At 46.2% G+C, this 25808-nt stretch overlaps 1 protein-coding gene and 1 pseudogene across 1 annotated transcript in view; both read right to left on the bottom strand.

The window, feature by feature from the left end:
• TMEM132C (transmembrane protein 132C) overlaps positions 1 to 25808 on the bottom strand; it is a 438903-nt gene that overhangs the window by 303001 nt on the left and 110094 nt on the right. The gene's annotated exons all lie outside the window — the stretch shown is intronic.
• Positions 4986 to 5107, bottom strand: LOC112436837 (small nucleolar RNA U13; annotated as a pseudogene).

Raw genomic sequence — 25808 nt, 5'->3', positions numbered from 1 at the left:
TGCAAAACAGGATTTGCCTTTCTTCATATGCCTCAAGGAGAGCCCTGACTGGATTTTCCTTCCAAGTCACTGCAGCTTACTTGAAACACAAGCAAGCCTGAATATTTTTTCCTCTCTCCATTGGTGATTTATTAACATTCCCCAGACACAGAATGTCTCTCTCTGCTAAATATGGCTCAATGTTTCTTTTTTATTGAAACAAAAGGCACCTTGATAAATGGATTATTTGATTTCAATGCCTCTTCTGAAAAAACCCTGAATATCCTTTGCTGAAATTACATAGCGCGGTTTGCAATTTCGTAACCGTCAAACTCTCCTTTAAAAGAGCAGGTACTTATATTCCCCTCTGAGCCCCTGGGGGGATAGTTCCCCCCTTTTCTCTGGGAGCGCTCCATAATCACTCTCAGATGCTACTCAGTCAGACTCCTAGAAGTACAGCAAAGGAACTGTGCCTTTCAAAGACAAATGCTCTCAAATCTTCAGAATCTTGGACTTCATCAGCACAAGAAGGGTGCCCTACATAGGCACAGAGGGAAATATTTACCAGGCGAAGTTACAAGTCTAACATGGGCTGCTTTAACTGCATGGTGTCAGTGTTTCCGCAACTTAAGCTCAGCTAATGGCTTGCGTGGTGGCCACGTGGCCGATTCCTCCACATCCTCCACCTGCCCTCCCCCGCTGACCACCCACAATGCGGCTTGGAACCGAGGTCCGTCGGCAGGTGGGTTCTGATTGGCTCAGGCTGGGGCTCTCCCAGGACAGGTGCTCCTCTAAGGGACGGTGTGTCAGTTTCCTATGCTGCTGGAACGGATTACTACAAACTTAGCCATTTAAAACAACACATATATATTTTTTCTTTTTATATAGTCCTGGAGGTCAGAACTCTAAAATCAAAGTGTCACTAGGGAAACAACACACACTGGGGCCTAACGGAGGGTGAAGGGTGGAAGGAGGGAGAGGATCAGGAAAAATTACTAATGGATACTGGGCTTAATACCTGGGTGATGAACTAATCTATAAAACAAACCCACATGACTCATGGTTACCTATGTAACAAACCTGCACATCCCTCACATATACCCATGAACTTAAAATAAAAGCTAAAACAAACAAAAAAACCCTGAAGTGTCAGTAGGGTTGTGTTCCTTCTGGAGGCTTCAGGGAAGAATCTGTTCCCTTTTCCATTTTCTGGAGGTCACCTGCAGTCCTTGGCTTGGAGTCTCTCTCTTCTAAGCCAATATCTCGGCAGCTTCTCTCGCCCCTGACTTCCTGTCTCCCTCTACAGGGACCCCTGTGATGACATCAGGGCCACCTGGATGATCCAGGATAGTCCCCCCATCTCAAGAGCCTTACCTTAATCACATCTGCAAAGTTCCTTTCCCCACGCAGGTCACATATTTGCAGGCTCTGGCGATAGGGATGTAAACATCTTTGGGGAGGGTGGCATTTTTGATTATCACAATGACTAGAGGGAGGAACACCACTGGCATGTAGAGATCACAGCCAGTTCTGCTAGGTTTTCTGCACAGCACGAGACTGTTCTACAACCACAAAGAATTGCCCAGATTCTGCATGACGCTGCCCCACTGGACATTCACAGAGGTGAGGAACCCACTTACAATGATCCAAGCAAAGAGCCGATCTTAAACATCCACTAAATAACTGGGAGAAGGGCAATGATTCCACATACTGTATGTGTTCCAGAATTGCAACTACTGGGGTGGAGATCAGACTTTGATGAAACTTATCTAAAAAGTTGTTGATCCTTTCCGAAAATTACATCACCATGTCCAATCTGCATGTGAAATGCAACTTGCTCCAACATAGCTATACCAGTCTGCATCTGTGGCTGACACACCCATGGTGACTCTAAATACAGGAGCAAGTATCTGACTACTTCATTCGGCCTTCTAGATATACCTGTTAAAATATTACTTGACTTTGAATTGTTTCTCCCGCCTATGACAGAGCACTATACTGATTTGTTTTTAATTATGTACATATGTAGGTTATCAAATCAGAGATTTCGTTTCATGGCTCATAAAGGTGAGGGTTGAGAATGATTGGTGTTAACCCAGAGGTTGGCAAACTTTTTCTTAAAGGACCATATAGTAAATGTCTTAGGTTTTTGCAGGCTAGAAGACAAAAATCAACATTATATATAGGTACTTACATAATCTTTAAAAATGTAAATACCGTATTTAGCTTGCAGCCTGTACCAAAACAGGTGACGGGTTGGATTTGACCCATGGTCTGTAGTTTGCCATTCCCTGGTCTAAATCACACAGGGCAATTCCAAGCTCATTCCCATTACCTGGTTCAGTTATACATAGGCCTAAACCCGTGATTCTCAAACAGAGGCAGTTTTGCTCCCAAGGATACATTTCACAATGTCTGGAGATTTTTTCTGTTGTCAAGAATGGGGCTGGGGGGCAGCCAGGTGCGGTGGCTTAAGCCTGTAATACCAGCACTTTGGGAGGCTAAGGTGGTGGATCCCTTGAGGTCAGGAGTTTGAGACCAGCCTGGCCAACATGGTGAAACCCCATCTCCACAAAAAAATGCAAAAATTAGCCAGGTATGGTGGTGCGCGCCTGTAAGCCCAGCTACTCAGGAGGCTGAGTAAAGAGAATCGCTTGAACCCGGGAAGCAGAGGGTGCAATGAGCCGAGATTGTGCCAGTGCACTCCAGCCTGGGCAACAGAGCGAGACTCCATCCCCATCCTGCAAAAAAAAAAAAAAAAAAACAAAAGAATGGGGTTGGGGGGCATCCTGTTAGCATCTAGCGGGCAGTCAGAGGCCAGGGATGCTGTTCAACATCCTACACTGTGCAGAACAGCCCGCCCACAGAATTATCCAGCCCCAGAGATCACTGTGCTGGGCTGGGAAAGCCCTGCCCCCGGCCAAACTGGGCCAAGGACCTATGAGAAGTGTGTTAGGACTTCTGGGAAAGAAGGTCCCTCACTCTTAAGCAAACGCCTTTCACCCCAGGGGCCAATGAGTGAGCCAGTCTCCCCATAAACACTGTTATCCATCTGGAATCTATGCATGAGTGCCCAGAGACAAGCTCAGCCACGGGTGGGCACAGTGAGGGAAGGGGCTGTGCTTTTATCCCAGGGGTTGGCCCAGTGAGGGGCCCGGGAGAAGCTCGCCTGGATCTCACCTTGCCGCTGCCCTTCCAGCCATGTGAGCCAGTGGACTTCCTCAGTGCGCGAGGGTTTTCTCTCACTATCAGCCAAAAGCTTCTAAGAGGACACACCTTTCTTGATCCAAACTGTGGTAACTCTGCTTTGCTAGTCATGTAAAGAAGGAGTCAGCATACTATTATCTGTAAAGGCCCAGGCAGTAGATAGTTCAGCCTTCGTGGGCCAAATGGTCTCCGTTGCAACTCCTCAACCCTCCTGTGACCGCAGCCAGAGACAAATGTAAACAAATGACTCTTTCTGTGTTCTAATAAAACTTTACTTTTAAACACTAGAATTTGAATTTCACATGTTAAAAACACTGCCTCTCTATTAAATAACACTTTTCCAACTATCTAAAGACATAAAAACATAAAAAAAAATCTTAGTTTTCAGGCCACCACACAGAAACTGGTGGTGGGCTGTGTTTGACCCACAGGCCATAGTGTGCGAACCCCTGATAGAGAGGAAGTCTTTCCGAGTCATGTTTCATGCATAAGAGAACTTTCTTAGTGTTTCTTCAGTGCATTTTACAATCTGATTTATAGACCAGGTTTACCTCTCTGATTGAAAATGTAAACATGGTTTTTACTGTGCCTCCAAAACAGTTTGGAAATGGAAACCAAAAAGAAAAAAAAATCTGGAGGGATTTAGAGCTGTATAATACAAGCATTTACAGCAGAATTTAAATATCTGCATTTGCTGCTCACATAGCATATGGTTTGAGAATGTTTCGCTGTATCTATTCAAAGAGAGAGGCATCCATTTATCACAGATGGTGGTATTATTTATGATGGAAACTTACATTAACCCTGAGAGTCCCAATTATCTCAATTCACATAAATAAAAAGGACAGCATTCCTGTTCTTTATGATGGTCTTTTTCCTCAAAAATAAAGAGCTTATTTTTAATATAGTCCACATATTTTCTTTCCCACTAATTACAGATAATTTAAAAAAACTTGTATGTACCAAAGAGTCATTCGCATTTTTCCCCCACATGTGAGTTTCATCTGCTTGCTAGTTAGCATCTGTAGTTTTGTTTGGTTATAACAGCATTTAGAATGATTATATTAATGACAAGTCTTAGGGGACAAAGTAGAAAATGCTTTCCTGATGGTTGAGTAAACAAAAAGAGAAAAGAATGCACCAGAAGATAAAAGCAATTTTCTCTTTCATTTTAAAGCCTTTAACGTGTGAAAAGGACACTTAAACTGAGCTTTCCAAGAGGGAATGGGGAATTATAAGGGAGAATTCTGAAAAGTCAGTGGGGAAAAATATCCGTTAAGTGGAAGGTGAAATCTTTTATCCTTGTGACACCTGGATTATCAAGACAGGAGAGGAAAAGATGCGAGGAGGACAACAGTAAAACCATCCCTCAACGCCCTGTTGGTCCGGGTGCTGCATATCATATATCGACTTTTTTGCACTTTCAACATCCCTATGCGTGAAGTATTTTTATTACCCCTAATTTGCACATAAAGAGATTGAGGCCCAGAGAGATTAAGTAATTCAGCCAAGGTCACACAGCTAAGAATTCTGAAATCAGAATTTGAACTCAGGATCCCTGTGCCCACTTCTGTACTTTCAACATCCCTATGCGTGAAGTATTTTTATTGTCCCTAATTTTCACATAAAGAGATTGAGGCCCAGAGAGATTGAGTAATTCAGCCAAGGTCACACAGCTAAGAATTCTGAAATCAGAATTTGAACTCAGGATCCCTGTGCCCACTTCTGCGCTACCCTGTCTCAGAGCACAGGATTTATGTTATGTATTTTTAAAAATTTTATTCATTTCTTATTTTTCACATCAGACGGGCAACGTGCCAACATCATAATAAGGTCGGAGGGAGACATGTCTCACACATGAGGATGAAAACCTTATGAACTACAAAAGGTTCACGTTCACCCTTATGAACTACAAAAGGACCTAGGCTTTATTTCAAATCCGTAGCTCACTCCAGCTCCATTTTTCCCTACAGAGAGAGAGTGTCAGTCCTTGGTAGACACAAAGGTTGCAGAACTATCACTGGCTGATGTTCAGGTCAGTCTAGAGATGCTGAATGCCAGCTTGCACGTATGTACAGTTAGCATCGTGGAAAGAAAGGTCAGGAGATGGAGCCCCTGAATCCAGCAGTGCCTGAAGCTGGAGGCCCCTGTACTTTTCTCCTCCATGGCTTGAGCCAGCCTGAGATGCCTTCTTGTCATTCTTAACTGACTGATGCTCAGCATCCGCTCTGATGGATGAGGCCTCTGAGCTTATCGCGGTTCTTATTTAATATTGCACCGGCAAGACATCCATCTCGGTCTTAACGTTAATCGGGGGAAAAAAATCAACAGAGGGATAAGGAACGGTCTTCCCTCCATCAACATTAACTAAGAGGCTTGTCTGTACCCCATGCTGCCTTGCTTCTGTAGGGAGCACACAGACAATTAAACTGTGTTTATCAAACTCGTGGGAGGCTGAGCAGAGGGGAGGTGGCCAGTCGCAACAGGGAAGGGCTCAGAGGGGAAGAAGTCAGCATGGGCGTATGACATGACAGGTGAGGGCAGACTTGCACCCTAATCATTGTTTAGAAGCAGAAGGTGGCCATGTGAGGAGAGAAGCAAGAGGACTCCACGCTGCAGGAGTGCAAGGTTGGAACGCAGAAGAGAAGAAGAAGAGAAAAGCATTGGGACCCAGGCCTTGGAGGAGGCAATGTCCCAAGGGGAGGGGCGAGTGCAATCCACCTCCATGGGGACCAACTTGTTATTTCAAATTGCAAACCCACAGTAAGAGCAAAAAGCAGACCCACTTTTGCGCTGTTTTATGGTGGTAAGTTTCTCTATGGAATATAGACCCCCTCATATGACCTTTCACTGCTGCCTGCCTTGCTACACTGCTGCCTGCCTTGCTACACTGCTGCAGCTGGGTGCTGAAGGCCCCTGACGGTTGCAATTGTTCCAGAAAGATGCACCTTCCTTTGCAAACTCACAAACCACAAAAAAAGGCACTCACAAGGAAGACAGAATGGACCATGTTAGAAGACACATGGCGAAGCCCTAACCAGACCTTTCTCTCTCCCCTGTGGGACCAAAGCCTTCAGGTTAAGCAAACCCTATGGCCCCTGGGCACAGGTGGAGACACAGTATGCTGGAGGAAGGGGGAGAAACCACCTTCTACCCGTGGGGGAGTGGCAGAGAGATGTCCTGAGCCCAACTACTAGAAGGCTCCCCTACCCTGGGGCCAGTGAGGCTGTGGGGAGTAGCTGCCAGGGGTCACAGCTGCTGATGTATGGTGGGGGCACCTGATTGGAAGGCACTGAAGCCTCTGAGTGCCATCCGCTGACCTAAGATGCTCCCTGGTCAGTGGCTAACCTAGGGTCACTCTCACTCCTGGGCACAGGCAGACATGTCTAAGGTGTCCACTGCAGCTTTGCGCCTGATTGGAAATAATAGAAGAGGCTATCCACAGTAAACTGCCTGAACATAGCAAACCCCAGGAGAGAATGCAGTGAAGAAAGAAAGAGAAGAGATACAGAGGATAGGGCTCTGTGGAGAGGGCAGCTCCGGGCCAGCCCACCGGGCTCCAATCACAGCCTGGCCACTTCCTAGCTGTGATGGTGGGTGCTCACTTAGCCTGTCTGTGCCTCTGTTCCCATCTATAGAAGGAGCTTCTTAATAGCACACTCCTCTTGGGACCATTTTGAAGATTAAACAACTTACTAAATACAAAGTGCTCAGTCATGCCTGGCACATGATAGGTCCTCAAAAACATTACCTATTATTATTATTATTATTTTACTTTAAGTTCTGAGATACATGTGCAGAATGTGCAGGTTTGTTATATAGGGATACATGTGCCATGGTGGTTTGCTGCACCTATCAACCCGTCATCTAGGTTTTAGGCCCCGCATGCACTAGGTATTTGTCTAATGCATGCGAGCATTTGTAATTCTCTCTCTTCCCCTGCCCCTCACCCCCGACAGGCCCCAGTGTGTGATGTTCCCCTCCCTGTGACCATGTGTTCTCATTGTTCAACTCCCACTTACAACTACCTATTTTTTTTTTACTATTATTAGGAAGCAGTTGGAAAGGAGAACTACATGTACTAGCATAGAAAGATCTCCAAGATGTGTTATTGGGTGAAAACTAAGTTACAGAACAATGTCAATTATGTAAAAACAAATAACCACAAGTATTTGTAATAATTATGTTTTCTTTGTAGTTTTTACCCCCACAGAACTTCAGAGAAACACTACCCAGAGCTTATTCAACGGCTCCATGAACTCACTAAGGACCCCGCATCCATGTATCTTTCTGTACCACCAACTCTGCTAAAGGGCTTCATGCCTATGACCACGACAAAGCTGCTACCCATCCAGCCATTGCATCTGAGTTCCAGGAGAAACAAATTAAGGGGAAAATGTCTGTATTAGGTAAGTCTGTTTACTTAACCTTTTTTTTAATTGACTCCGGTAACTCAGTGAACATCAGTTTATATATTCTTCCCATCCTGGCTCATAATTGCACCACTACAAGGAGGTCTAGGCAGGAGATTGCAGTTGGTCCCCAACTTAGGATACTGCAACGTAGGATTTTTCTACTTTATGACGGTGTGAAAGTGATACCCGTTCAGTAGAAACTGTGCTTTGAATACTCATGCAACCATTTTGCTTTTCACTTTCAGAACAGCGTTCAACAAATTACATGAGATATTCAATACCTTATCAGAAAACAGGCTTTGTGTTCGATGATTTCGCCCAGGTGTAGGTTAATGTAAGTGTTCTGAACACGTTTAAGGTAGGCTAGGCTGAGCTGCGATGTTTCATAGGTTAGGTGTATTAAATGTATTTTCAAACTTAGAATATTTTCAATTTACAATGGATTTATCAGCACATAACCCCATCATAAGTAGAGAAGCATCTGTGTTTTTAACTGGGCACACTGCCACCTCCAACAAATTTAGTATTCTGTAAGTAAGGAGGGAGGCGAGAGTGGATATTATGTAGATAGTTACCATTATTACACAATTATCACATAAGGAACATATCATTTATGCTAAAACAATTATGTTAAAACAACTATATTGATATTAGTATTTATATATAATAGTATAAATATTCTATTAAATTAATTTTAATATATTAAAATGAACTATATATTTAATTGAATATGATTTAGTATTCTGTTATTACCATAAAATATTAATTTAATAATTATGTTACAATAACAAGAAACTGAAACACAACGCTATGATTGTATATCTGTATATATGTGTGTTTGTGTGTAAATATGTACTCACACATATACATAAATGTTTAGAAAAAAATTATAAATAGTAAATCACACTTACAAAAGTGATTACCTAAGAGGAGTAGAAGGGAGATGAGATCTTTGGGACGGTCACATGTGTTTTAGCTTTACTAGATTTTTTTTTTTTTTTTTGTAAAATAAGGGAGAGTGTACTCACACATTAGCTGTGCAATTAACATGCTGCTTTAAGAGAGTGTCCCTTGGCAACAGAGCTGCTATTACCCGATCTGGCTGGCTGAAAAGAGACCAGATACATATACTATCCCGTGTATGGCTCGTATGGTTTTCCGACAGGTGCACAACACACTTTAAAGGTAGAATTTCTTATTTTTTCCCTACTTGTTCTTTGCTATTCTTAAATATCTATCTTCAAAGAAGAGAAAAGGTGATGCACCTAACATGAATATACGAGCATCCAACATCTCTTAGTTTTCTTCTGTGACAAGAAGGAGTCACTAGATGTTGGGCTGAAGGAAAGGACTTTTTCCTTTGTGAGTACCCAGCAGTTCAGATGGGTTAACCCAAGTTGTGCTTGCTTTACATCTCTGGCAACCCCCTTTTTGTGCCTAGCCATGTTATTAAAAGTCCTTACAAAAGTTTGTTCCCTTTCCTGCCTGTAAAGAAACCCAGAGAGTACCCAGCAGAGGATGCTGTTGGCTTCCCAGCATCAGTTTTCTTCTTGTGTCTGGAATCCGTATGTTCTTGGGGAATGCCATATGGCTGTCTGATGTGGTTTGGCTGTGTCTCCACCCAAATTTCATCTTGAATTTCCATATGTTGTTGGGGGGACCTGGCGGGAGATAATCGAAGCATGGGGGTAGGTCTTTCCTGTGCTGTTCTCATGGTAGTAAGTCTCATGAGATCTGATGGTTTTTCAAAGTGGAGTTTCCCTGCACAAGCTCTCTTCTTTTGTCTGCCGCCATGTAAGACACGCCTTTCACGTTCCCCCATGATTGTGAGGCCTCCCCAGCCTCATGGAACTGTGAGTGCCTTAAACTGCTTTCTTTTGTAAATTACCCAGTCTTGGGTGTGCCTTTATCAGCAGTGTGAAAATGGACTAATACATCGTCTTTAAAGAAGTGTATATCTCAGCCTCGCATGCACTTAAAGATGGCTGTGTACCAATATCCAGGCCGGGAGCTACAAAAGGGAGTTGTTGGGTGGAGCTTCAAGGATAGCACCTTAAAAGGAGCACAGCTGAGTCATCATCAGGTACCTTTGCCCATTCGCCCTTTCTTTTTCGCCTGATTGCAATGCTGATCTGATGCTGGAGATGGAGCAGCCTTTTTGTGACCATGAGGCAAGAAGCTCATGCTGAGGATAACTGAATGGAATAACAGCAGGAACTGGGTCCCCCTTGGCATCTCGAAGCATCATGCCAGCCTAGGCTGCCAAACACAAAACTCCTTTCCTTCAGCCCAGCATCTAGCAACCCCTTCCTGTCACAGAATAAAGCTAAGAGATGTTGGACGCACATATATTTATGTTAATATATGCCAAACACTGAAATCGGAATATAACCTCCTGCCAAACACTGTGCTATCAAAGACAAAATTGATTCTGCAGCAAAATAAACAAGGGCTGTTAATTCATGAGCTTGTGGTGGTGAAGCCTGTTGTCTGTCATTTCCTTTCAGCAAGGATTCAAGAGTTCTAGGAAGGAGAGTCTATTTTATAGAGTAAAAGAGGAAATCCTGAGACGTGTCTGATTGGCAAGTGTCCCATGAAGTTGGGAATTCTGAAAGTGGGGAGAGACTTTCCAATTGGTCTTCATGTACATTTGACGGCCCTGGATTAGCTGCAAGTGAGCAAGGGGGGCAATTTCAGGATATTTCAAAAGAGGAAGATTGTTCAGTGTTATAGGTTGACTGTGGATCGTCATTTCCTAGAACAAGTGGGGGTCAATAAAGCACTATTTTAAAGCAATGATGCTTAGGACAAGTTGCATGCCATGATAGGCATCTCTCAGGACTTTTTGTTTTGCAAGAAAAATATCCCAACTTTGTTTGAACCACCCATTTTTAGGTTTCTGTAACTAGCAGATTCACACTGTTTGTGCACCTTGATAAATCTGTGCCTCAGGTTAGAGACCATCATGCAGCTTTTAGCTAGAGAAACGTATCAATCAAGCTTCTCCAACCCACGGCCTGCAGGCCGCATGTGGCCCAGGATGGCTTTGAATGCAGCCCAAGACAAATTTGTAAACATTTTAAAAACATTAAGACATGTTTTTGTGATTTTTTTTTTTTTTTAGCTCATCAGCTATCATTAGTGTTAGTGTATTTTATGTGTGGCCCAAGACAATTCTTCTTCTTCCAGTGTGGCCCAGGGAAGTCAAAAGATTGGATACCCCTGAAATAATATCCTTTTGTATAAGAAAGTCTGAATATCACCTGTTTGCCTGTCTTTGCTACCCCACCTCCTCCAGGAAGTCTTCTTTGATACCCTTGGCCAACACTGGCCCTTCTTTCTCCCTGTGTCTCCTCCCCATCCTTCACCTGGACTACACACTTTGCTCCTTCATGACGTTCTGGGGTCAGGCTCTCTCACACTCAAATCTTATTTGAGAAACTGGAATAGAAGCTCTTTCAAACCACACTGTGCTCCTCCATGACGTTCTGGGGTCAGGCTCTCTCACACTCAAATGTTATTTGAGAAACTGGAATATAAGCTCTTTCAAACCAGGCAGGCAGTTGAGAAGGAAGAATATGCTTTTGCATCAGGCATGATGAAGGTGCAGTGCCTCACTTGTAAACTCGGCTGCCTGGGCAAGTGGCTCCACCGGTTCAAGCCTTTCTTGATGAATGAAGTGGCAGTGACAACCCACCTCCCCCCAGGAGCTGCTGCAGAGGCTTATTGAAATCCCCACCAGGGTACCTCAAAGCACGAAGCTCCCTGTCTCCATAGAGAAAAGGGTCTGTGTTGCATCCACACATCTCTGAGAGAGAGAGAGACAGACAGACAGACAGAGAGAGCAGAGGGTGGCGGAGACTCTGCAAATTCTAATTAGAGGTTCAGGTCATAGATATCAGTGGATAGTAGGTATTTTATGACAAGAGGCAAAATTGAGGATGCTATGTAAGTATTTATGTAACCATTTAAAATGAAACCATTAAAAAATATAAAGACTATTCTTAGTTTGAAGGCCATATAAAAGCAGACGGCAGGGGTTTGGCCCAAGGGTTCTAGTTTGCCAGACCCCTGATCTAAAGTCTGTGTGGGGACAAAATGCACAGGCTCTGAAGGTTTGTGAATCCTGTTTCTGCCACTTGGCATCTGTGTGACCTAAAGCAAGGAGGTTCATTCTTCGTGCCTTAGTTTTCCTATCTGTGGAATGGGGACAATGATACTAACAATACCTACCTCCTAAGGCTGGTTCATGACGGATAGTTCATAAGGATGAACTATGTCAATGCATATAAAACAACTAAAACAGAATCCAATATGCAGAAAGTGTTCGTTAAATGCTAACTAGGATTGTTCCCTCACCGTGTCTAGCACACAGACCAGGGCTACTTAATCTTTTGCTGGGCTCTGGGGTCCTCGGGGAAAGCTGATGGATGGATATTGAAGGTACCTTTCCTGAGGGGAATACACGTGCCCACTTAACATACACGTGCAAAGGAGGGAGTCAGGGACGCCTCTTCCATCCCACCACAGTGAGCCTCTCACATGAGGTCTGCCCTCAACTCCTGCAAAGGAAGCTGAGTAAGTTGTCGGAAAAATGATGAGAAAGGGTCTCCTGGCCTTCAGGCCACTCCTCCAAGGCCATCCTGCTGGCCAGCTGCCAGAGTGGAGTTAGGATTTAAGTGTTAGCACCAATCCTACCGTAGTGGTTTTCAAACCGTGGCATACTGTATGGCCACCACTTGGAGGGAGGGTGACTGCAGGAGCCCCTCCATTAGAGTGGCTTGAGAATTTGCATTTCCAAAGAACTTCTCAGGGAAGTTCTGATGTTGCTGGCCCAGGAACCCCACTTTGAGAACCGCAGCGCTAAGGCATCAGCCTCCACTCACTGGAAGCTGATAAAATGCACCAAGAGGACAGCACACAACTCTTCAAATTACAGCTTCAACATAAAAGCCTGGGAAGCTAGAAGATGATCTGATTCTAAAAGCAACCCTGTATCTGCCTGTGTCTAAAAGCAACCCTGTATCTTCTCTCCACGGCCACCACTCAGTCCAGGCCACCTGTGCAGATCACCTGGACAGCGCCACAGCCTTTTCTTGGGCTCCCGGCTTCGCTCTTCCCAGGCTGTGACCCATTTCCCCATTCAGCACAGAGGGATCTTTACACATCAGAAATCAGATTCTGTCCCTGTCTGAACTAAAACCCTGTAGACAGAATAATGTCTCCTCTCCTAGAGAGGGCCTCATCCTAATCCGTGGAGCTTGTGCATAGGTAAGGTTGCAGGGAGAGGGAGGTGGACGTGCAGCTACAGGTGGAGGCAGGTGGCCAGTCGGCTGACAGTAAGCCAGGAGGATCATCCAGAGTGATTGGGTGCTCCCCATGTAACCTGGGGTTCTTAGAGGTGGAGGAGGGAGGTGGCAGAGGAGGCTGCAGGGATGCGAAGCGAGCAGGACCCACCCACAGCTGCCAGCTCTGCAGAAGAGGGAAGGGGCCAGGAGCCAAGGTACATGGGCACCTCTAGAAGCTGGAAAAAGCAGGGAAACGCATTTGCCTCCGGAGCTGCCAGGAGGAACGTAGCCCTGCCAGCACCTTGCTTTCTGCCCGCTGAGGCCCATGGTGGGCTTCTGGCCTCCAGAACTATAAGGTAATCAATTCTTAATATTTTTAAGCCAAGAAAGTTGTGGCGCTCCATTACAGTAGCCCAGAAAACGAATAACCTGCTGGGTGTGGTGGCTCACACCTGTAATCCCAGCGCTTTGGGAGGCTGGAGTGGGAGGATCACTTGAGCCCATGCATTTGAGATCAGCCTGGGCAAAACAGCAAGACCCCATCTCCGTGAAAAAATTAGCTTGGCATGGTGGGGCATGCCAGTAGCCCAGATACTCAGGAGACTGGGGTGGGAAGATCGCTTGAGCCCAGGAATTCAATGCTGTAGTGAGCTATGATTGCACCACTGCACGTCAGCATGGGTGACAGAACAAGACCTTGTCACACACAAAACACAATGAAACAATACAAAACAGAAAAGAAAACTTAACCCTTCAGCAGCTTCTCTTTGAATAAAATCTAAGCTTCTTAATGTGGTGAGGGCTGGGCCTTAATTGGCCTGTGTCTACCTGGATTCATCCAATGCCCCCTACTCAGTGTGCACCTGCCTTTGGCCACATACACCAGCATGGAATGTTTACGCCAACTCAGAGGCACAGGGCTGGCCATGCCCTCTTCTTGGATGCTCTTCCCCAAATCCTCATGGAGCCTTTTCATGATGCAAGTGCTCCCTCCATGATCAACACATTGGCTGAGCACCTACTATGTGCCAGGCTCTGGTCTGGGTGGCTGTGAATAAAGCAGAGTTCCTGCAAGCATGATACCTATGTTCCGGTGGGAGAAAACAGAATGCAGGCATGTGGTGTTGCGTGGTGTTGAGCTCTCTGGAGAAAGATGATGTGCCCTGGCAGAAGCCTACTTCCTGACCGTCCCAGCGGAAGCAGCTCTCACCCCATCCCTATCTGTCCCCATCTGTCCCCATCCACCTCCACTGCACTGTCTTCATGGCTCTTCCTGCTATCTCCAAAATGATCTTTGTTTTTTGCTGTTTTCTTTGCTTAGTGTCTCTCTTTTCCTACTAGACTGGGCAGCCCAGGAAAGAGGGACTTTATCGTGTTTGTCCCCAGTGCCCAGATCAGTATCTGGAATTTGGGCATGCTTACTAAGTATGGAATGAATGAATGAATGAATGAATGAAGTAGGAACAAAGTAAAGGAGTTAGCACCGCTTGGAGCTCAGGCTGCCAACCCCCTGGGTACCCCGGACTCATTTCTGCATCTCGCCAGTGTCTATGGTCTTTGTCTCTCCCAGGGGGATTCTTGCAGGGTGTGAAGGTAGCCACAGAGTCTGGCAAAATACAAACTGTCACGGTCTTCTGTTGCCCGCACAGACTTCTTTTGGAGCAGCCTCCTGTGAATTCAGTATCTGGTATGTGTTTAGCCAGCTGCCACTGTTTTCCTCAAGCTACGTGTGAAACCAACACTCTGTTAAGAAGTGGAAACAAGATCCTCCCCGTTATTGCATCAAAACTAGGGCAACCGAAATAAACAACACAAAATCAGCGCCCGGAAGTGGAGGGAAGGAGTGAAGCCAGTCGGCGTCAGCTGCACAGAGCACACGGCCCAAGCCTCCTTGGAGGATGACTGTACCTCTTTGGGGTGGCCCCCACAGCAAGGTGATGGCAGGGCCTGCAGGGCCCTCTCTCACCCGGAGCACATGCTCCTAGCCCAGTGCTGGTCCAAGCTGGTCAGAGGCTGCGGAGCTCAGACTCAGCGACACCTTCTCCAGGGAAGCAGTCTCAAACTCTAGGCCCAGGGGGCCTCACTGGCCCTCGGACAGTTTATTGCACACACAGCAGTTAAAAGAATGACAGAGAGGGAGGGAGAGAGGGAAGAGAGAAGAGCCAAGGGGAAGAAGAGAGGGAGGGAAGATGCCACTTCTTTAAAATTAGAGACAGCACATAAAAACTGAGATTCTTAGTTTCTTTAGAAAAGTTAAGATTTGGGGCAATAGCAGGCTGGATTCGCTGCCTGGCAGCCATCGGCTGGAGTCAGGGAGGGGCCGTCCCTTGGGTCTTCAGATCACCAGAGTCCCCACCTGGCCGCCCTGGCATTCCAGCCCTGCCTGGCCCTGTATTCTCTGGGTTGGCCACGCCAGCCCAAGAAAAGCCTCTTCCTCTCTCCACACTGACACCACGGATCCCAGAAGAGGAAGCCACTGGCCCAGACGCTTTTCCTGGGCTCGGGCTCTTGGAAGTGGAGGGATCCCCTGGGTGAAATAGAAGCCCTGGCCTCTTGGGACTAAGTCAGACCCATACAGGAACCTGCCGGCCAAGGAGCCAGTGGACATTTCTAAGCTCTGCCACCAGAGGGCGGGGAAGGGCACAGGTGACGGCCGGGCACGGCTGCCCAGGAGCAAGCTGGGTCTGTGGTTCCTGGAGCCAGGCAGGGCGACTCCCGCCTGCACGGGCAGCTGGCCTGCACAAACACCCGCGTCTCCACACACAAAAATCGCCTCCGTGATTTTTGTCTTTTTTTTTAGACAGATTCTCACTCTGTTGCCCAGGCTGGAGTGCAATGGTGTGATCTCTGCACTGCAACCTCTGCCTCCTGGGTTCAAGTGATTCTCCTGCCTCAGCCTCCACAGTAGCTGAGATTACAGGCCCCCACCACCATGCCCAGCTAATTTTTGTATTTTTAGCAGAGACGGGGGTTTCATCGTGTCAGCCAGGCTGGTCTTGAACTCCTGACCTCGTGATCCACCCGCCTCGGCCTCCCAAAGTGCTGGGATTACAGGTGTGAGCCACCGTGCCCAGCTGATTTTTGTTTTTCATTATAATGAATTGAGAACAATTTGGTTCCTTAGAATTGCCGGAGGAGTCTACAATGGAACTCAGTTACTCAAAGCCTTGCAGGGCAAAGCACTGGGTGTGCGGTTCCCTCCCAGGCACAGGTTTCCCAGCCTGGTGCTCCAGGTGGACAACCAACCAGAGGCATCCACACCTCCTGGTGCAGAAGCCCCAGATCTGGGGCAACCTCCACGCCAGCATCCCTGCTAGAGGTAAGGCTCAGCTCAGGACAGCATACACACATGCTTACTTGTCCTGCGGGTTCCCGAATTGGGGCTTTGCTGAGAGCTTTGCACAGCACAACCCACTGCATTCCCATTCCCAGTTTTTTCTTTCTTTCTTTCTTTTTTTTTTTTTTTTTTTTGAGGCAGAGTCTTGCTCTGTTACCCAGACTGCAGTACAATGGTACATTCATGGCTCACTGCAGCCTCGAACTCCTAGGCTCGAGCAATCCTTCTGCTTTAGCTTCCCAAGTAGCAGGGACCACAGGTGTGCATCAACCATGTCTGGTTAATTTTTTAATGTATTTTTATTTTTTTGTAGAGATGTGGGTCTCACTATGTTGCCCGGGTTGGTCTCAAACTCCTGGCTTCAAGGGATTCTCCCGCCTCAGCCTCCCCAGGTACTGGGATCACAGGTGTGAGCCACCACACTGTTCCCATTTCCAGTTTTATCAATCACATCTTCATTCACTCAACAAATACTGAGCATCTACTACGCATCAGGACCTGATCTAGCAGAGTGAATGTAAAGCAAATGTGTCCCCTTTCTCTGCCTCAATGTCCTCATCTAAAAGATGGGGGATAAGAATGAAACCTACTTCACAGTGTTATCAAGAAGATGGGAGGACTTAACGCCTGTCACACATGTAGAACAATCCCAGCCCAGAGTGGGTACTGCCACGAGATCCCTGCTGTGGCATTTCTATTTTTATTTCTCTTATTTCCTCACTTATCTCCTTATCCAGCCTTCTTGCCCCTGAGTTAATTCTCCACAACCATGAGACCAGGCAGGGTCTGGGTTTGTGGAAGGAGGGATGAGGATTTGGGGAAGCCCAACGGAAAGGGAAAATGTGGAGGGAAGTTTCTGCAGGGACAGCCACCTCTGTACCTGTGCCCCTGGAGGGGGAAAATCAGGGTGTCTCCCCTGTGGTTCAAAGGCAAGCGCTGGCCCTTCCATCAGTCTAGGAAATAGAGGGTTAAATGTTGGCGAAAGAGAGAAACGGTGCCACTTTCAGAGGCCCACCTCTCAGGTCTGCTGGATGGGTCATAAATGAACATTCTGAGAGGGGTACGTGGGCAGGAGCAAATGAATAAAAGGCCACCTCTGATGAAAACACATCTGGCTAAGGAGTGGCTTTCAGAGTTCTGATGGGGAGGCACTTTCTGCCCATAAAATTCTGAATAACACACAGCCACATTATGCGTGTCTTCTAGGTCTAAGTGTGAGGGGGTCCTACCAGCAACCCCTTTGAGCCAGCGAGGACCAAATACTTCGTGAGGGGCTGTTCCAGGGGCCATAGCCCAGCTCTCTGTGGGAGCACTGTGCTCAAGAGGTAGCCTTCACCCCAAGTTCAGAGTAGGCAGCTGGCTTGGGAGATACAAGCCCTGTCCACCAGCAACTCATGGAGCAGACAGCACCCACGTCACTGGTGTATGACTCTCACTTGTGGCTGCGGCAAATCAGAGCCGCAGATCAAATGTCCTTCCCTAGTTATTTTTGATGGGTTGTGTTTTATGCAACAGAGGTTCAGTTAAGGACTTATGCCCAAATTGAATTTCTGACATTTCCTCTTTAACTTTTTAACTTCAGAGATGGTTTCTCATTTCCTTACTCCCTGTTCTCCTCCAACGACTTAAAGGATGCTAAAATGAATCTTTAACGTATCCTGTATAAAGCAGAGTCATGATTTTATACATACTGCAGACAAAGCCCACGGGCTCGGGTCTCTTATAGCGGCCCTCACATCAATTGAAAACGGAAACATTTTAGGGGCAAAAGGAAATGTGATCATCATGTGCCGTGGATCAGGCTCTGTGCGAGGACTTGACGTTTATGTCTCGAATCTTTGCTATGATCCTATCGGGCTCTGTGCGAGGACTCGGCATTTATGTCTCTAATATTTGCAATGATCCTATGAAGCGGGTCTCCTTGCCTCCATTCCACAGATGGGAAAAGGGAGGCTGAGACCATAACCAAGTCTCCAGTCACACAGGATTTCAACACAGACCCATGTAAATTCCAAAGCCGAGCTCTTCTCATCACGCTGTTGCCATCCGAATCTGCAAAGGGGTATGACATCCCATAAAGTTCTCGAATATTTTGAGACAAAGGGACGAACACCAAGACAGGAGGCTGGACTTTGACAGATGTGAATGTGAAGATCACAGGTGGCCGTGAAGGCTTTAGGAGCCCGGAGAGGACCATGTCCTGCGTGGCAGAGGCCTTTGCAGGGACTCTATTTACATGGCATTTGGCATGAGGTCATTATGTCTCAGTGTGCGCATCTTTGAAGGGAGGGTTGGTGGATACTACTTGAAAGTAGAAGGTAAAGTCCCCTCACTAAGCCAGCCCTTAGTGCCCCACTGTGGGAGGTGGATTTGGAGGGGACAGAATATTCGCTTACTGCATGAGGCCTGATGAAGTGGAACAAAAAGTTTCTAGAAATTCATGTAAAAATCAGAACTGAACAAGACTGATCCAACCCTCTGACTTCCAGAAGCTTTAGTGGAGCCTAGGAATGGAGTCCCCAACACAGTGGCCTCACCAAAGGCCATAAAAGAGCCATCCGACCCACCATCACGGGCTTGCTTTGCTTTGAATCCTGGAAACTTTGCTGCCAGACCTTGAACATGAAAACAAAGACCCCTCCCCTAAATGGGGTTCTTAAAACCTCTTGACCCTTCTTCATCTGATAGAAACCAAATGGTACAACCCTGCCTGCCGTTGTCATCGAGGCTGGGGATGGCACAACTGCTGGAGGAGCCACCCCTCCAGAGCCCCTGCCCTGGGAGCTCCTACAACCCACGGTTTCTTCTGCAGGGAGGGTGCACCCCCAGATCTTTTCCCATCCTGTGGCCCATGCTCACCACCTCCCAAACCAGTGACTTATTTGATCCACTTTACTCTCTAAATTGTCTCCTTTGTCTTTCAAGAAGGAGAAGGTCAGACTTCAGCTCCTCTAATGATTGACGACGGGCTGCCCACCTGACTCTTCCCTTGTCCCCTTTTCTGGAACCTGACCACCTCTTTTTGTTTTGTAGGATGTGTTTGTTTGTTTGTTTGGGTTTCTTTGGTGGTAGTGGAGCTGTTTGTTTTTGTTTTGTTTTGTTTTTAAACTCTGCAGCTTAGCTAAAACCCACCCTTTGGCATTAGCCATAGGGCCACAGTAGGCCAGCTAAACAGATGCAGTTCTCTTAACAGTTTAAAAAGCGTCGTTATGTAGATAATCCATAACTATCCTGATATGGAAGGACTGCTCAGTAAGAGAGTGGCTACACTACGAGGATTCCTGGAAGCAGAGCAGAACTTTGCAAGCCGTTAAGAAAGCAAAATGGCTTAGCCTTTTCCCTCCCTGGGCTGCTGATTCCTTACTGCATTAATGGTGTCTTTATGGGAAAGTACTCGCCTGGAAAAACTCATTCAAGCAAGCTCCAGAAACACCGATGGTCCCCTGCCCTGCAAAGACAAGGACTGGGGAAGGGGAAATAGAAACCCCCTGGGGGTGGAGAGAGAAATTCCGTTTGAACTTCGGAATGATAAGATGATTAGGAGAACAGGGGGGCTTTGTGTCATTAATCTGACCTGCTTTATCTTGCCCTGAATCCCGGGACACCCAGGGATTCCCAGTCGGATGCCAGAGCCTGAGCACCATGGGAAACGGCTCAAGCATCCGTCCCTGAGGACGGGTCGACTCAGCACGGCTGTGAGCTCCTTAGCACCCGGAGCGTGTTTCCACGTGAAGTTGATTTCACTGCTTGTGTTAGTGAATTGGCCAACAGGCGGTTGGCCATTGCGAAAGCTGAAAATGCACCCACCCCTTGCCCACTTCTAAGTTCCTGCCCTAGAGGAATACACAGACATGCACATATATACACCGAGCACAAATACACAGACATGTGTATATACTCATACACACATGTACACAGGGGTGCACATGTGCACACACTGACACACATGCACAGGTGCACACACATACAGGCACACACCTAAACAACTGCATACACACACATATATACACATGTACACACATGCACATGCATACAGACTCATACACATACATACAGATGCTCACATGCACACACACAGACATGCATACACACAGATACACAGACATGCATACACACAGATACACAGACGCAGACACTCACAGATACATACAGACACAGAGACAGACCTGTACACACACACATACATACACACACCCATATACACAGATTCACACACACAAATATGCACACATACACAGATACATATATGGTACACACAGCACAAACACACACATGCTCAGATACACATACATACTCAGATATACATACCACATAACACTCAGAAACATATACCAAGAGGATCACTCTTTTATGTGTTTTAGCAGAAAATTAGAATATCTGTTCTTCTGTCAATAGGAGAAAGGTTAAAACATGTATTTATTTATGTAAAAGAATACCACGGAGAGTTGAAAGGAAGACTCTAGAAACAAGAATGGTGACATTCTTATTACTGAATCATTATTATTAAAGCTGGAGGTTGGGTGCATAGGAATAGGATCCTCTCTTTTTGTAGATGTTTGAAAATTTCCCCTCATAAAAAAACAATAAAAAGAACGACCTAGAGCTGTGCTACCATCCAACACTGAGCCATCAGCCACATGTGGTTATTGACATTAAAATTAACTAAAATTAAAAATTCAGTTCTTTGGTCACACTCGCCATGGTTCAAGTGCTCAGGGGACATTCCCATTATTGCAGAAGTTCTATCAGTCAGCGCTATCTCGATCTTTGATGTCTGGGATCTTTAAAATACCTTGTGTTTTTATCACAAAGGAAATAATATTCCTACAATGGCAGTCTGTGCAGTACGTCAGTATGATAGCATTTATATGACTTTTTAAAACTCAGGGAAAAAATGCATTTTTCTGTGAGCACAAAGCTGTATGTACACAATACGTGAAGGGTCTGGGAGCTCGTGCCAAGCTCAGAACAATGGCTTCTTTCGCCTAAGGAGAGGCTGAAATATTACAGAGCGGCAGTGGGTGGCTGAGCCATGGGGAATCAGCTTCGCCATTAAAGTATGAATGTATTATTTGTGTACCTAAAAAAAAAAAAAAGCGAATAACAAAAACAAAAATGGACATCCCCGGGGGAGGAGAGTTGCGAAGGGTGTTCAACGGGACAAAGAGAAGGAGGTGAGAGGGCAGAGTGTATCCGAGACGGTTTCCCCTTTGCGGGGTTGTCTTCCTCTTAAAGCAAACCCCCCTTTTCCTCTTAAGAGGTTGCTAGACTGCCCACCGCTTTTCATTGCTGACAAAAAGCAAGGGAAGCTTCCGAGAAGTGCTTCTCTTTGAGCCACTGAAGTTTGTGTCTTGCCACTGGCACTCTTTCAAGCCGCCAGATGCCGTCCCCCTCAAAGCTGCTCTTTGTGGAGGGTATTAAACCCCGGCCAGCCTCCCAGCTGGGACAGCTCCTTCTACTCTGCTGCAGCCCAGTGACTGTGCCTTCTGATGGCATCTTCAGAGCAGCGATTCCCGCAGGAGACCCTAGGAGCCACTCCCTAGGAAGGACTGAGCAGGCTTCCTCTCTCACGCCCATAGGTTTGCTGGTCGGTTATATTATTATTAAGCCCTTTCAAAAGAGCAGCCACAACTAGCTAAACTGAGTCCTCTGTAAACACTCAGATTCGATTCTAGAAAGCCGCTTCTCCCTGAAGACCGGCTCCCAGGGTTGCCACGTGTGTTCGGCATGGACAACTTTAGTTTCCCAGGAGAGGCTGTGGGAAATGAATGGGACAAGCTTCACTCTTCTACTCTGCTCCACCAGATGGATTCACAGTCAAGCCCCAACATTTGCGGGATTCTGTATTTGCAAATCCACCTACTAGCTAAAGTCCATCAGTGCCCCTGGTACTTTCACGGGCATTCCCCCAATAAGGCGGTGCAGAGACAATTTTGAGTGGCTCAAAGCACGTTCCTACCTGCGGTCAAATATGCCCACGTTGTACTGTCCTGCTTCAGCCACGATACCACATATAAGCAAGTGGCCTTTCTGCGGTCCTTGTAATTTCATGGTTTTGGTCTTCTGTGCTTTCTTTTGGCGATTCTGCTGTTTCAAACATCCCCTAAGTGTAGGAATAAAGCACTGTCTAGTGTTCCTAAGTGCAAGAAGGCGGCACTGTGCTTTACAGAGACAACACCTGCATTCAATCAGCTTCCTTCAGGCATGAGTTATGGTGCAGTTGGCCATGAGTTCAATGTGAATGAGTCAACAATATGTATCTAATCAGGTGTCTTTAGACAGAAAAATGCATATAATCAGGTTATGCATTAATCCATTGATGAATATGTTATGACCAGAGGCTTGTAGGGACCTAGCTCTGTATTTCCCTTAAAACACTTTTTTTTTTAAGAGATGAGGTCTTGCTGTGTTGCCCAGGCAGGTTTGCAAGTCCTAGGCTCAAAGCCATCCTCTTGCCTCAGCCTCCCAAAATACCAGGATCACAGGTGTGAGCCACCATGCCTGGCTTATATTTCCTTTAGAGCAATGATTCAGTATTTGCTAATTTAGTGTTTATGGAGACTTTATAGAAGATACCTACCGTGAATAATGAAAATGGATTGTACTTCCCTCCAATTTCTCTGTCTTAGAAAAGATGGGATGCTCAAATAATACATCTTGCTCCCTTATTATTTAACATCCTGTTGCATATTTCTTGCTGTGACTCAGTGGCATCCAAGGCATTACAGGTCTGGTACAGAAGAAGTAATTCAGGAAATGGGAGGCGGAAGGGCAGGCACTGGCATTTACACAAGATCTCCTACTACATGGATTCTCTGATTTATTACTCACAAACATCTGGCCACATGCCCTAGGGCATCTCCAACATTATTCATTCCTTCAACACACAGCTCTTGCTCACCTACTATGAGCCTGAGCCAGAACAATAGACAGAATAGACAAACCGTCTTTCAGAAGCTTCCTTTCTGTGTAGTAAAATAAGGACAGGAGTGCATGTTGTTTTAATACGGTGATCAGAGAAGATCTTTCAGAGAAGATCTTACAGAGAAGATGACTTGTGAGCAGAAGCTTTGAGGAAAGGAGATTTTACAGATAAGGAAACTGAGGCATGGAGAGATAAAGCTCTTGCTGAAAGTTCTTTGGCTCTTCAATGGCAAAACTGTGACAAGTGCTTGATTGGCTGGTGTCTCTATCTCCACCCACACTCACAGACTAACCCCAGCTCATAGCACAGGGTGAGGTCTTAGCAAACTATTACTGAACAGAACTCTGTACTCTGACCACAGAAGAGTATGTTTCTCCTCTTGGGTTTAAAGTGGGTTGAATGCTGGTCGCTAAAAGCATATGTCCATGCCCAAGCCCCAGAACATGCAAATGTGGCGTTATTTCCTTGGGAAAGGGGTCTTTACAGATGTAATTAAGGAAGAGATCATGAGATGAGAGCGTTCTGGATTTGGAATGGACTCTTAATCCAATGACAGGTGTCCTTTTCCAGAGGAAGAAAAGATGCAGGAAGAGGAGGAGGTCATGTGAAGATGGAGGCAGAGACTGGAGCAATGCAACCACCAGCCAAAACACTTGGAGCCACCTGAAGATGGGAGAGACAAGGAAGGGTCCTTCCCTAGCGCCTCTGGAGTGGGGTTGCCTCTAGAACTGACAGGAATTAAATCTCTGTTGTCTTAAGTCATGCAGTTTGTTGCCATTTGTTATAGCAGTCCCAGGAAACTGGAATAGGTTGTAAAAAGCCTAGCTGAGACAAACCAGGCAGAATCCTCCAAATTGTGTGGGCTGATTGACCAAAACAACATGGGGGAGGCAGAGGAGGCAGCTGCTCAGCTAATCTGCACCAACATTACCCAGGAAATCAACATCTTTTTCTCACCAACAACCTACCATGTGACCCCTATCTTTCCTTTCACTGACCAACCATAACCCAACCCCATCTGATGGCATGGTCCATGCATGGTGGGGGATGCAGGGCTGTGGTGAACAACCAATCCATCATGGCATCCTCATGTATCAGTCTGTTCTCACGCTGCTAATAAAGACAAACCAAAGACTGGGCCATTTACAAAGAAAAGAGGTTGAATGGACTCACAGTTCCATATGGCTGAGGAGGCCTCACAATCATGGCCGAAGGTGAAAGAGGAGCAAAGGCATGTCTTACATGGTGACAGGCAGGAGAAATGCGAGCAAAAGGGGGAAAAGCTCCTTATAAAATCATCAGATCTCAAGAAAACTCACTATCACAAGAACAGCAGCATGGGGGTAACCACCCTCATGATTCAATTACTTCTCCCTGGGCACTGGGTCCCTCTCACGATATGTGGGATTATGAGAACCATAATTCAAGATGAGATTTGGGTGGGGACACCGACAAACCATATCACCTCAACCTTCTTGCTGTCCCGAGCAGAGGAGAGCGCAGTCATCTTTTGTGCCTAGTGAACTGTGAATTGATCGTCACCCTACTCACTGGGCATGGAGGAATACGCATTACTATGACAGCTCCTTCCACCAGCAAGGCTCACGTGCGGAGAAAGACACTGTAAAAGTGCCAATTAGTGCTTTGATGTAGGCGTTCCTGAAATTGTGCTCTCCTGTCGAAATCTGTGAGTGGCATCAAATGCATTTGCTCTAGGAAATTTTGATCTCCTCACTGGGTAGTGAAGGTGCAAATGAATAGAGGTACTTAATTTTTTTAAAAAAATCTGCTCTTGGCCAGGCGTGGTGGCTCACGCCTGTAATCCCAGCACTTTGGGAGGCCGAGGCGGGCGGATCATGAAGTCAGGAGATCGAGACCATCCTGGCTATGGTTTCAACATGGTGAAACCCCGTCTCTACTAAAAAATACAAAAAAATTAGCCGGGCATGGTGGCAGGCTCCTGTAGTCCCAGCTACTCGGGAGGCTGAGGCAGGAGAATGGCATGAACCAGGGAGGCGGAGCTTGCAGTGAGCCGAGATTGCGCCACTGCACTCCAGCCTGGGCGACAGAGCAAGACTCCATGTCAAAAAAAAAAAAAAAAAAAAAACTGCTCTATTTTTGCACCTCCAAGTGATCTTCTAAAACGGGCACAGTAACAACCCTAACACGCTGGTGAGACAGCTCGGGTTCCTGGCTCCATGCTCCAGGCATTGTCACATAGCAGGATCGATTCTGGATCTCACACCAGCACAAATAACTTGTCCATGGAAATGACGAGGGCAGAGATACAGAGTTGGAAACATCAGAACCTGCAGTTCCCCTCAAAACTCAGCCAGCCCTGGGGAAGGAGCCCACACTGCTCTTCAGAAAATCTGATGTCAGAGCAATGTTGATGAGTCCGCAAATCTACAAGTCGACTATTCAGCGACCCAAATCACACCATGTGTTTTCCTACTTTAAGACCTAACAAGGAGGAGCTGGGCAGTGGAGAGGACGGGGATGGTTTACACACATGCTGGGGTGTGTCCCACGGTTTGAAATATTTTCATCACGATCAGGACACACACATATACACATATATGAATTCATCTCACCAAAATAAAAGTCTCATTACACAGCACTGTTTTCTCTTCTACTCTGATACTTCCTGTTGTATT

Source organism: Pan paniscus, chromosome 10 (assembly GCF_029289425.2).
Source record: "Pan paniscus chromosome 10, NHGRI_mPanPan1-v2.0_pri, whole genome shotgun sequence".
NCBI classification, from domain to species: Eukaryota; Metazoa; Chordata; class Mammalia; order Primates; family Hominidae; genus Pan; species Pan paniscus.
The sequence above is the reverse complement of the archived record's forward strand: the minus strand, read 5'-3'. Positions and strand labels throughout refer to the sequence as shown.